This window comes from Notothenia rossii (assembly GCF_949606895.1).
Source record: "Notothenia rossii genome assembly, chromosome: 10".
Taxonomy (NCBI): domain Eukaryota; kingdom Metazoa; phylum Chordata; class Actinopteri; order Perciformes; family Nototheniidae; genus Notothenia; species Notothenia rossii.
This window is the reverse complement of record NC_136908.1, coordinates 29,343,653-29,355,456: the sequence shown is the minus strand read 5'-3', so window position 1 is coordinate 29,355,456 and position 11,804 is coordinate 29,343,653. Positions and strand designations below refer to the sequence as shown.

The 11,804-nt window shown below is 40.8% G+C and overlaps 1 long non-coding RNA gene across 2 annotated transcripts; it reads right to left on the bottom strand.

Moving 5' to 3' along the window:
• Positions 1-5,435: 5,435 nt before the first annotated feature.
• Positions 5,436-11,420, bottom strand: LOC307021066. 2 transcript variants are annotated; one of them, XR_013803072.1, is made up of 4 exons: positions 11,377-11,420; positions 10,402-10,670; positions 10,156-10,306; positions 7,080-7,777 (listed from the first exon to the last, which is right to left on the bottom strand). It is a non-coding gene; the product is annotated as an uncharacterized lncRNA (long non-coding RNA). The 2 variants fall into 2 exon arrangements; XR_013803071.1 differs by having other exon boundaries at positions 5,436-10,306.
• Between the last annotated feature and the right edge of the window lie 384 nt (positions 11,421-11,804).

Genomic DNA, 11,804 nt, shown 5'->3' with positions numbered 1-11,804 from the left:
TTTGTTACTGAACCTTTTTCATATAAGGATTTTATGAGTGGGGTAGGCGCATGGCCATGCTTTCCTTTTCCCCTCCTGTTTCAGTGCGTTACGCAGCAAAGGGGGGGGTGCTGTGTGTGGTGCTGCTGTGGGTCATTCTGAGCACAAGTCTCCTCTCTTCACCCCAGCATCCCTCCCTTACATTCCTCCCTCCTCCTTTTCTTCCTATACCCTCCCCCTTTCTCTCTCTCTTCCTATACCCCTCGCCTTGCTTAGAGCTCTGGCATGTAGTGTAAACTTATTGTGACAGGGGAAAATAAAAGTTAAATAACAACACCCGTCCTGTAGATGTAATTTAACCATGGTTGGCTCTGTGGTGTTTGCACAGCGGTCATTAAACACAACACCTGCCCTGTCAGTGAATCTCTGCACACATCAAGAGAAGTAGGCGGTGCTACAACCCGCAGACACAAGTAATAGGATATCAAGATCAACTTCTCAGTAATTGTAATGGATCTGACCAGCATTTGTTATGTATGTATGTAAATGTATGTTGACGGACAGCTTTTGAACGCAATTGAAAGTGCTTCCACATAGACTTAAAAAAAGCTAGACCTTTTTGTGCTATGGACAGAAGTCAGAAGAGTTTTGGTTGTTGCAGTGGAAACAGGTGGGTTTTCAGTGTGCGACGGAAGATGTGTAGACTTTCTGCTGTCCGGATATCAGTGGGGAGCTCCTTAAACCATTCTGGAGCCAGGATAGCAAACAGGCATGTTGTTATGTACCTAGCTGAGTACCTAGGTCCAGGGCCGTATCCAGGATTTCCTAAATACCAAGGTCCAAACATGCTAGGGGGGTTCGGGGGGTACCATCCGAGATTTTGGGGATTTTCATGATCTAGTTAGGTGCTTTTTAAGTACTGTGGGGGGTCTCAAATTGGATAATATATTGATTTCAAACCATGTCAGTGGGCTGCAGCATCAATTATTTTTGAAAGTGTAATGCATAAGAATCAGTTGATTGTTACTATTAATGATCTGGACATGCAGAAGAGGCTAAAATGATCACAAAACATTGTCAACATTCATTTTCCATGTCTCTCTCCTTTCCATAACCTGCAGCCTCTCTTCCATCTTCTTTAGTTTCTCTGTCTTCTTCCTGTTCATTAGTCTCTCTGTCCTCTACTATTTCTCTTTGTTCAATCTCTCCCTCGTTGTTCACTTTTTGCTCCTCCTCACTTGTTGCTCCTGCCAGTGAATTAAAAGCAATTCAGCAATTTAGTTAATTTCACTTGTTTGTTTGCATTCTTTTTTTATTTAAATCTGTTTTGTTTGATTCTCAAAAGAGAACAAAGGTGTAAGCAAATTGTGTTTTATACAATTGTATGTTATTATGACATCATAACTGCAATAGATATATGTTATTTTAAAATTATGCCTATTGTAAATTAAGACTAAGTTATATATATATATATAGATAGATAGATGGATAGATAGATAGATGGATAGATAGATGAGGTTATTAAGCCTACATTCTTCTGTGTGACTGTACCTGCAGTTCCTCCCTGACTTCCATCACTTTCTCTCTCTCTCTTTCTCTCTGCCTGTCCTGTCTCTTCCTTACCAAAGCTGAGCTTCGACTGACGAAGTCTTTTCATTATATCTGAGTCAGTGTAAAAAGAAAACAATACAATGTTATTTTCAATGTTTTACTGAAATTGAAATGAAAGAAAGGCATTCCAACATTTGTTAAAAGGTAATCATTCTGACATTGGATGAATGTAATTAACTTAGCTCTCTAGCTAGTTTATTCACGCAATTTAAACCAAAGTATAGACTATAGCTGCAATATAAGTTAGTGTGCATGTTGTTGGACGTCCACTGACTAACGTAGAGCGTTCACACAGGATCTGCTGGTCATATGATGTCCTGATGAACAGAAACACAAGCAGCCGCTGGACTCAGATCTCTAGATACTTCATTACTCCTTCGCTGCTCCGGTACAAGTCCGGGCTGCGGTGGTTTGTTGATACATGTCGTCTTCTTCTGTTTGCTTTAATCGAGGCTACGTAGTTATGCAGCGCCCCCATCGTCAGTAAATGGAAGTACTACAAAGAATCCCGTTTAGTGCAGTTATTTCACAAGTTTTGTTATATACATAGCTCGGAAAACAGGTGACCTCAATGGTGGATACGGCCATGCCTAGGTCCCACTCACAGTGAGGGAGCCAATTGGCCAATGCAGAGTGAAGTGCACGTGCTGGAGTGTATGGTTAAAACGTGTAATGTAGGAAGGACCAGATCCCTTCACACATGGTAGGCCAGAACCAGTGTCTTGAAGCTGATTCGGACAACGGTAACCAGTGGAGGGAGCGGAGGAGTGGTGTAGTGGGGGAGAACTTAGGGAGGTTGAAGATCAGTCCGGATTCTGGATTCTGAATCAGCTGCTGAGGTCTTGCAGAAAGACCAGCTTGCAGGTAGTTGCAGTATTCAATAGTTGAGATGACTAGAGTCTGGACCAGAACAGCTTCTGGGTCAGTACTGGACATATCCTACTGATGTTGTAGAGAGGTTATCTGCAGGAGTTTTCAAATCAATGTGATTGACAATTGGTCGTCCAGTGCCCCATCCAGACTCCCAGTCCAAGTCAGAGAAACAGAGGTGCGGATGTTTGTAGAAACGTCCTTACTTGAAGGAAAAGCAGTTCAGGCTTTGCTAAGATTGAGTTTCAAGTGACATCCACTGAGAGATGTCAGCCAGACAAGCAGAGATGGGTGCAACTACCTTTGTTTCCGACCAGGGAAAAACTGAATAAGTATAGCTGTGATAGCAGAATCCATTAGAGCAAATGACAGCGCCAAGATAACTATTTACAGCAATATCAGCCAACCAAAAACCCACCAAAATTGTAACAAAAAACACAAGAGATCTGTTCCTCTTGTACGACTGACAAACTAAAAGTATCTAAAATGTAACATTTAGAAACTCTAGTCTACGGATTAGTGTGCCCTTTACTGTCTGAGTAACAGTAAATGTGAAGTGTTGCACATCTGGGACTGTGGAACTGACGTGAACACTGACGCATGAGGTGATTTTTCTAATGTGTTTTATTGTGGTAAATTCAGCTATTGATGAGCCTTTTTCAATCCCACATGACTAATCACTTCCTGATACACTCCACCTGCTAGGGGTCCACTAAAATTGTTTCTTTTGAATTTAAAGCCATCCTATTTCTTTCAGAATGTTGAATATTTGAGATGAATGGGAGGCGACATTATTCTCGAGAACACACTGACTGCCACCCTGCTAACGGTCGTCACACCTCTCATTATATCTATTCAATCGGGACAAAAATGGTACAAATTAGAAATGTCTCTCATACGTCCCTGCACAATACCACTCTCCAGCCTTCTATTAACTGTCCGTTCTCCTCCTCCTCCTCCACCATTTGCTGATAATCCCTGCAACATGATAATGAATAATTCACCGCTGTCGGCTCACTGCCACGTCACTGCAGCTTTTTGTGTTTTCTCCTCCCTGGATTCAAAGTTTACATCCTCGATTTATGTGCTGTCTGAAGGCCTCATTAGCCTCATTAGTTCTCACTAAAATAGAGGGTGTCTCTTTTTGGCTGTCTTTAGATTTTGAATGTCAACCTTTCATCCGATTGTTTTTACACTTGGCACTTGACTATTGTAGATGTACTGGGAATACTTATAAGTATTGCTTTATGTGCACACTTTGTATTGTATTTAGAGAGGAACCCTATCAACTGTAACACCACCAACCGGCAACCCTGTTGACGGGAGATACGTTTTTTTCACCTCAGGCTCACTCCCAACTCTTCAAACTGGTCTGTTGTGTCTCGGCAGATCTGTTAGTATTATTTCTCTGTGAGTCTTTATAGAGCGGCGAAGTCACGCCCATCTACTTCCGGTCCATGGGACCCCGGAAGTGAAAAATTATACATTGAATTCAATGGAGAGAGAAAACATATATTTTGATCCCGTTTGAATTGTGCCACGAACTACACATATGATGTTTGTCAATCTTAAACAATCATTTCCATGTCAAAAAAGTCACATTTTGTCGTAAAACTGTTGAAATATAAGACTATGAAAAATACGCGACTACAAATCCCAAATCCCATTCTGGGTCGCGTATGTGATGTCACAGGCGATAATGCTCCAAGTGGTTGCGACTCGTAATTAAAGCGAAGAAGAAGATTTCATAACTGATTTATTCCCTCCAATAAATATAAGAGATTGCTCCAATAAATTCACTTTTACAAGATGCCTGTGTGCTTTGTACCATGTTGTAATCACAAAAGTGATCATACCACTTGCTCGTTCTATCGCTTCCCGTCTGATGAAAGGACCAGGAGTCGCTGGATCAGACATATCAGGTAATATCATAGGTAATATACATGTTGTGCATGGAACATAGTCAAGTTAGCTACCTAGCTAGTAGCGACGAGTAGCGAGCACGTTAGTTAGCATTACATTACTTAGCCTTGTCATTTTTAGTAGCCTTACCATGAAGTTATTATTTTATTACATGAAGTACACCAAAATGTTAAACAGTAAGAGTAGTCATCATGGTAAGTATTTCGTGAAACATTTGAAGAGTAGCCTACTGCGCCCTCCACCGGGTGCTAAGGAAGCAGTTCAGGGAGAGTCGAAGGAAGGCAGGCAGGCAGGGAGCTTTGCATGACATTCTTCTGGACATGTGTCATTGTGATGACAGTGAGGGTGAGTCAATCTGTTTGTTGGAAAGACAGTAGTTGAGTGATTACTGAGAGAAAATTATTAAAAGAGATAATTATTCAGTGTTGTTACTTTAAAGTGTTGTTACTGACCTTTTTCTCTTTTATTTTCTTTACCTCACCTGTAACTGCTGAGACCCTGAGGAACATGTACACTGGACAGACCTGCCCTGACAACCTCATTTCCACTTTACGTAATAGTATTTGGTTATGGTATATTATTTATATACATCAAAGGCACAATGCACCCCCCAGAGACACACATGTATTGAGTGTGATATTTTGCATAGGTCATGTGAAATCCTCTTTACATACTGGAAAACTGTAGGAGCGGCAACTTGTTTTGAAATTGAATTTTTAATATCCGATAATAAAGTTGATCTGTTTTCTTTATTCTTCTCTCTTCCCAGCTCCATCCATCACCATTCTCTGTTCCTGCAGGTCCTGCTTGCTAATCAATGCTCATATGTTTTTACACAATTACAAATAAAGTCAATGTATTGTATGACATGAAGTTGTGCTTCATTCTGAGTCAATAATAAATTCATTCTGCCTTCAACTGCAAAATGATTGTGGACTGCACCAACATCCATGTAGCTGCCCCCCAGTAAGATGAACCAAGCAAAGCTGACACTCAACATACAGCTGTGCTCTTAAGTTGACATGAAGAATTTCTGAAATATTGGTAATTATTTGGAAAAAATGACTGACGATGCAGAAAACTTTTTTTATTTAGGAACAGTGGTCAAGTGAAGCATTTATCACTACATACAGGACTGTCTCAGAAAATTAGAATATTGTGATAAAGTTCTTTATTTTCTGTAATGCAATTAAAAAAACAAAAATGTCATACATTCTGGATTCATTACAAATCAACTGAAATATTGCAAGCCTTTTATTATTTCAATATTGCTGATTATGGCATACAGCTTAAGAAAACTCAAATATCCTATCTCTAAATATTAGAATATCATGAAAAAGTATACTAGTAGGGTGTTCAACGAATCACTTGAATCGTCTAATTAACTCGAAACACCTGCAAGGGTTTCCTGAGCCTTGAAAAACACTCAGCTTGGTTCAGTAAACTAAATCACAAGTATGGGGAAGACTGCTGATCTGACTGCTGTCCAGAGGACCGTCATTGACACCCTCCATCAGGAGGGTAAGACACAAAAATAAATTTCTCAAAGAGCAAGCTGTTCACAGAGTGCAGTTTCAAAGCACATCCACAAAAAGTCTGTTGGAAGGGGGAAATGTGGCAGGAAACGCTGCACAACCAAGAGAGATGACCGCAGCCTTAACAGCATTGTGAAGAAGAGTCGCTTCCAGAATTTGGGGGAGCTTCAAAGACAGTGGACTGAAGCTGGAGTCCAGGTATCAAAAGTCACTGTTCACAGACGTGTCCGGGAAATGGGCTACAATAGCCGTATTCCCATGGTCAAGCCACTTCTGAACTCAAGACAACGGAAGAGGCGTCTGACTTGGGCTAAGGAAAAGAAGCACTGGACAGTTGCACAGTGGTCCAAAGTCCTCTTTTCAGACGAAAGCAAGTTTTGTATTTCATTTGGAAGTCAAGGCGCCAGAGTCTGGAGAAAGGCTGGAGAGGAGCAAAATCCAAGTTGCTTGAAATCCAGTGTGAAGTTCCCACAGTCAGCGATGGTTTGGGGAGCCATGTCAGCTGCTGGTGTTGGTCCACTGTGTTTCATCAAGCCCAGAGTAAATGCAGCTGTGTACCAAGAGATTTTAGAGCACTACATGCTTCCGTCTGCTGAAAAGCTCTATGGAGATGAGGAATTCATTTTCCAGCATGATCTGGCACCTGCCCACAGTGCCAAAACCACCAGTAACTGGTGTACTGACCATGGCATTACTGTCCTCGATTGGCCTGCAAATTCCCCTGACCTGAACCCCATAGAGAATATGTGGGGTATTGTGAAGAAGAAGCTGAAAGACACCAGACCCAACAATGCTAATGAGCTAAAGGCCGCTATTGAAGCATCCTGGGCATCCATAACACCTCAGCAATGCCACAGGCTGATTGCCTCCATGCCACGCCGCATTGATGCAGTAATCCGTGCAAAAGGATTCCCAACCAAGTACTGAGTGCATTAATGGACATTTTCAAATGTTTGATTGTGTTTTGCTGTTATAAATCTTTTTTTTTTACTTGGTCTGAGGAACTATTCTAATTTTTTGAGATAGGATTTTTGAGTTTTCTTAAGCTGTATGCCATAATCAGCAATATTAAAATAATAAAAGGCTTGCAATATTTCAGTTGATTTGTAATGAATCCAGAATGTATGACATTTTTGTTTTTTTAATTGCATTACAGAAAATAAAGAACTTTATCACAATATTCTAATTTTCTGAGACAGTCCTGTATGTGTCACACTTAAAAGGCCAAACACACCTCGTTTACAACTCCCCAGTTGACAGCCATGACTCCGTTTAAATTGTACCCCCCAAGCACCCTCTTCATGAGGGACGCGCATGGAGTGGATGAAAGTCCCGACCTCAGCACAGCACCAAAATTGCTGGCTGTCAACCTGCCCTGCCTGTGTAACTGCCACTGAGGATTTGTCCGCTGTCCTACGGTGGCTGTCTGGATGGCAGCTTGCTGGTTTCTGCTCAGTCGCATTGAGGCAAGAATTGACTCAAGCCCCCGACCCCCATGCTCCTTCACCAGCTCCGGCACGTTGAAAATGGCCTGATGTTGAGGCTGCAGCTCTGGCTCAGGTGACAAAAGCCATGCCATGCCACGCTGCGCCCCTCAGTGCAGACCTGAACCAGTCTACTTCCTCAGTGGCGATGTCTCTGGCCAGTGGGTTGTATGTCTCCTTTTGCTGTTGGTAGAGTTGAGACACCGGCTGGACTACTTTTGAAGTGCCAGGCTTCCTCCACTGGCACTCAACTTCTGTGGAGCTGATCTGCCACATGGCAAATATTGCCAATGCTGCAGCGTGGCTGCATTTGTACATCCCCCGTGCACAACCACAGACAGCGCTCTGCATCGCGCCATCCTCTCCCATATAGATCTGTACAAATAAAGGAAGTACCATGTTTGTTAAAATGCTATAATAGATTGAATGAGCAATACAAGGATGGTCCGGATCTGGGGGTGGGAGGGTTTATTTTTTCAAAATGTTGTCCTCTTGTCTGATTGTTGTTATTGTCTGTATTTTTTGCAATTTGTGTTGTATTGGTTGTGATTGTACATTGTATTTTTTTTAAATGTATATTACATTTTTGAAAAACATTTGATCAAAAAAAAAGGATTTGGTCAGGATCTAGACTCAGTGTAGTTTATGAATTAATCAATGCTCTCTACATTAGGAAAACACATACCAGTGTACCAGAGGGAGTCACATACAGCTGTGCCTAGATAACCAAACAAATTGACAAGATAACCAAAATCCTTGAATCTACACACAGCAAATAAACTCAAATGACACAACGAGATGTAAAAAGGAGATCACACATATAGTCGATATAAAACTGGCCGCTTCAATCTGAAGAGCAACTAAAACAAAACACGGGAGTGTACCTTGTTCTTGTGAACACTAATGTTATCCACAGCATACACACCCGTATACAGTACACCCGTTCTATGTTCTGATTGGCTCTCTAGGTTGGCATTCTAGCTTCTGACTGGCTGTCCAGGTTGTCAATCACAGCCGTGGGCATATTATACTAGTCGACTCGTAACATCGCTAAACTTTTTTTCTTGACGGTTTTCTCAGTCAACTAATGCTATTGATAACAGTAACATAAATTAACACAGCCCTGCACACTGCAGTCATTATATGCCGGGTCTGTGGTTCATCATCTTCTTTTTCATTCTCCTCCTTATTGACTGACATTAACGTTAAACATTGCACTCATGTTACTCACCGAAACCTTGTAAAGCCGGTCCCGCATGCTGGCTCTTACAGAACCGACTAACTCCCCTTTCCTGTATGTACAGCTCTCAACGTGCCCAGACTTGTAGTGATTTTCACCTCGTTTTATACTTTTATTCTCATTCTGACAGAATGAGGTGAAATGTGCCAACGTGACAGCCATCTTTGTGTTGGTGACGCGTATTGTGCGGGACCAGAGACATGTAGTTCACTGAGCGGCTTAACACAAAAAAATGTGTTACTTCACAGTTTTAGGACATATTTTTATTTTTTTGACTTGCAAAATGTTCTTTTAAATTGACAAACATCCTGTGTAGTTCGTGGCACAATTCAAACGGGATCAAAAGATACGTTTTCTCTCTCCATTGAATTCAATGTATAATTTTCCGCTTCCGGGGTCCCATGAGCTCCCCCGGAAAGGGAGGGACTTCGCCTCTCTATTGTCAAATTCCGTGTCTGCCATTTCCTGTTTTACTTTGTCATTTCCCTTCTCATTTCAGGTATTTCGACTCCTACCTTGCCTGTTTGCCCACTGACCTGATTATCTGCCCCGCCCTTATTGTTTGCACCTGTGGAGTCCCTTGCTTTTTTATATATTCTGTGTGTTCCCTGTGCTAAGTGCCAGATCGTTTTGAACCCTGTGAATGGCTTACCTTGTTTAACACCTCAGTAAAAACCGTTTTTATTGAATCATCTTTTGTCTGGAGTCGTGCATTTGGGTCCTATCCATACTTGCCAACCTTTAGACCTCAGAAATCGGGAGCATTTCAAAATGCAAAATGGGGGGTGGGTTGCTGCTAGTGGATCGCCGAAGCTGTTAGATTAACATTAACATGCTTATTGTAGTTGTAAGTGCACTGCCTTGCGGCCTGTAGCACCGTCCTTGATGGAGCATATGTGTGGGCTGGACCTGTATTTTACAGGAAAGGAGTGAGCAGAGAGTAGAGTAGTTGTCGATTCTTGTTTTGTTTTCTGTGAATATCTGCCTCACCCTCTCAGACTTTGAGCGCGCTAGTAAAGAAACGTGTTACCATGGAAACCAAACAATGATGTAGCTGTATTAAAGTCCGAGTGGAAACAGTCGTGTATCTGAGACAAGCCTTAATGTCAATCACCTTTTTTCCGCTTCCCGCATATTTCACAACTGTTCGCATATTTCGCAACTTTCCGCATATTTCGCAACTTTCCGCATATTATGCAATTTTCCCGCATAAAATCACATAAAAACCCCGCATTTTCATCGCATAATCAAGAATTTTAGCCCGCATAATCAATGATTTTAGCCCGCATAATTAAGGATTTTGGCCCGCGTTTTTCTGGAGGGTCTAGATAGGGACTTTATTAACAAAATAAATCACATTGTTCACAGAATATGAATACGAATAAGTTAAATGTAAAAAAATTACAAGAACAATTTCAGGCCTGAAACAGAAATGGTTGGGCAATGAAATTAAGGGAAAAAGTGTCCCAACCCCTATATACAGTATAAACACATTTCACATTCATATACTTACAACCCATGCCTCTCTACCAAGTCAGAGATGCAAACTCTGACAAGTTTGAGGCTGATCTTGTCGGTAAGAATGTCATTTTGCAGTTCATCAAATACTTCTGGAATTTTCTTCTTAAGTATCAGTTAGGCCATTCAGAAGAACTGGTTCTTGGCTGAACAAAACAATAAGAGCAAGCACAGCACAAAGTAAAGTTCTGGCCTGTGTGATTTTTTGAAACACAATTTAACAAGCATGGTACATGTATACCTGAGTTTGACAGACTTCTCTTAGGACAGGCTGAAGATCCGGTGCTTCAGAAAAGTGCACTTGGAATCTGTCAAAGTTACTGATTCTCACTTCTATCAACATCTATAAACTCTTTGAAGTCTGTGTTGTATTTTAAAATCCTATCAAGGACAAATCCAAATTCACCTGTTACTTCCAGGAGATGGTTTGTGCTTTGGACACTGTAGATTTTTCTTTTAATTTACTTTTTGCTAGGACTTTAACAGATTCCTGCAGCTCATTCCCGCTTCCTGTAATTATAAGAAAAAGACAAATTCCTCCTGATGTTGACTAATCATATTATGCCAGATTAAATTAAATGCCATCATCTATCATCTTCTAGTTAAAACCCATTAAGGCCCTTCCGTCCGACCAATCAAAACGTGCGTGGCGCTGCGTCTCACATACACAGTTGCCTTAGCGACAAGAGGCAGATATGAAATCTCCCTTCTATACAATATAATATTCGCAAGTATAGAGTAGTGGCTGATGTTTTTGTCAGAAACAGGTAGACTGTAGTGTACACGTACTACTAATAAATAACTTTAGTGTGAGTAAGTTACGTATTTGCACTGTAAGAGACTATATCAACGCAGCCTCACTCGCACTTTCTCGCCACATCTGGCCGAACAATGAAACCTAGCCAAAGTAGCTAGATAGCATTAAACATATAGCTGCTAATGCTATCAATATAATGCCGATTGAAGAATGATCACAGAAAAGAGTGTAAGCTACATTAAGTTAAGATAAAATAAATATAATAAAAAAGAAGAAGAACGGCCTAAAGGAAAATAATTGTCATCCAGGCAGCTAAACTCAAACAATAGTTAGCTGTTCAACATTGGTAAAACATATTTATTTAAGTTTAAAAATATGTATTTAGACCCCTAGCTTGCTCACATTATGACAATATATCTGCTCACTTTGTTAAAAACGTTTTGTTTCTGTATAACTTACCTAGAGTTAGACTCTACTCCGCTGACATCCATCCTCCACAGCAGCCAGAGGTGAAATGGCAGTTGGGACATTTGATTGACAGTTGGATAGTTGAAAAATGATACATTTGAAATAACTCAACCGTGATTGGGCAGGACAGTGCCCAATGTTAGTGCCCAATGATAGCCCTTAGCCCAGTGTTAGTGCATTTTTATTTTTTCTATGTACACACATGTGTGTGTAAAATAGTTCAGAAATGACACTGAATGTGTTGAATTGCCTTTGACACAGTTAAAAAAAAATGACACATTAATTCTAGGAGTGTAATACTTCTACAAACACTATGGTAATAATATGCATTCATTATGACAATATCATACTATTATAGGAGCTCTTATAATAGTATGATATCTCATATCTCATGTGTTCTATAGTGTGTTCAAAAAACA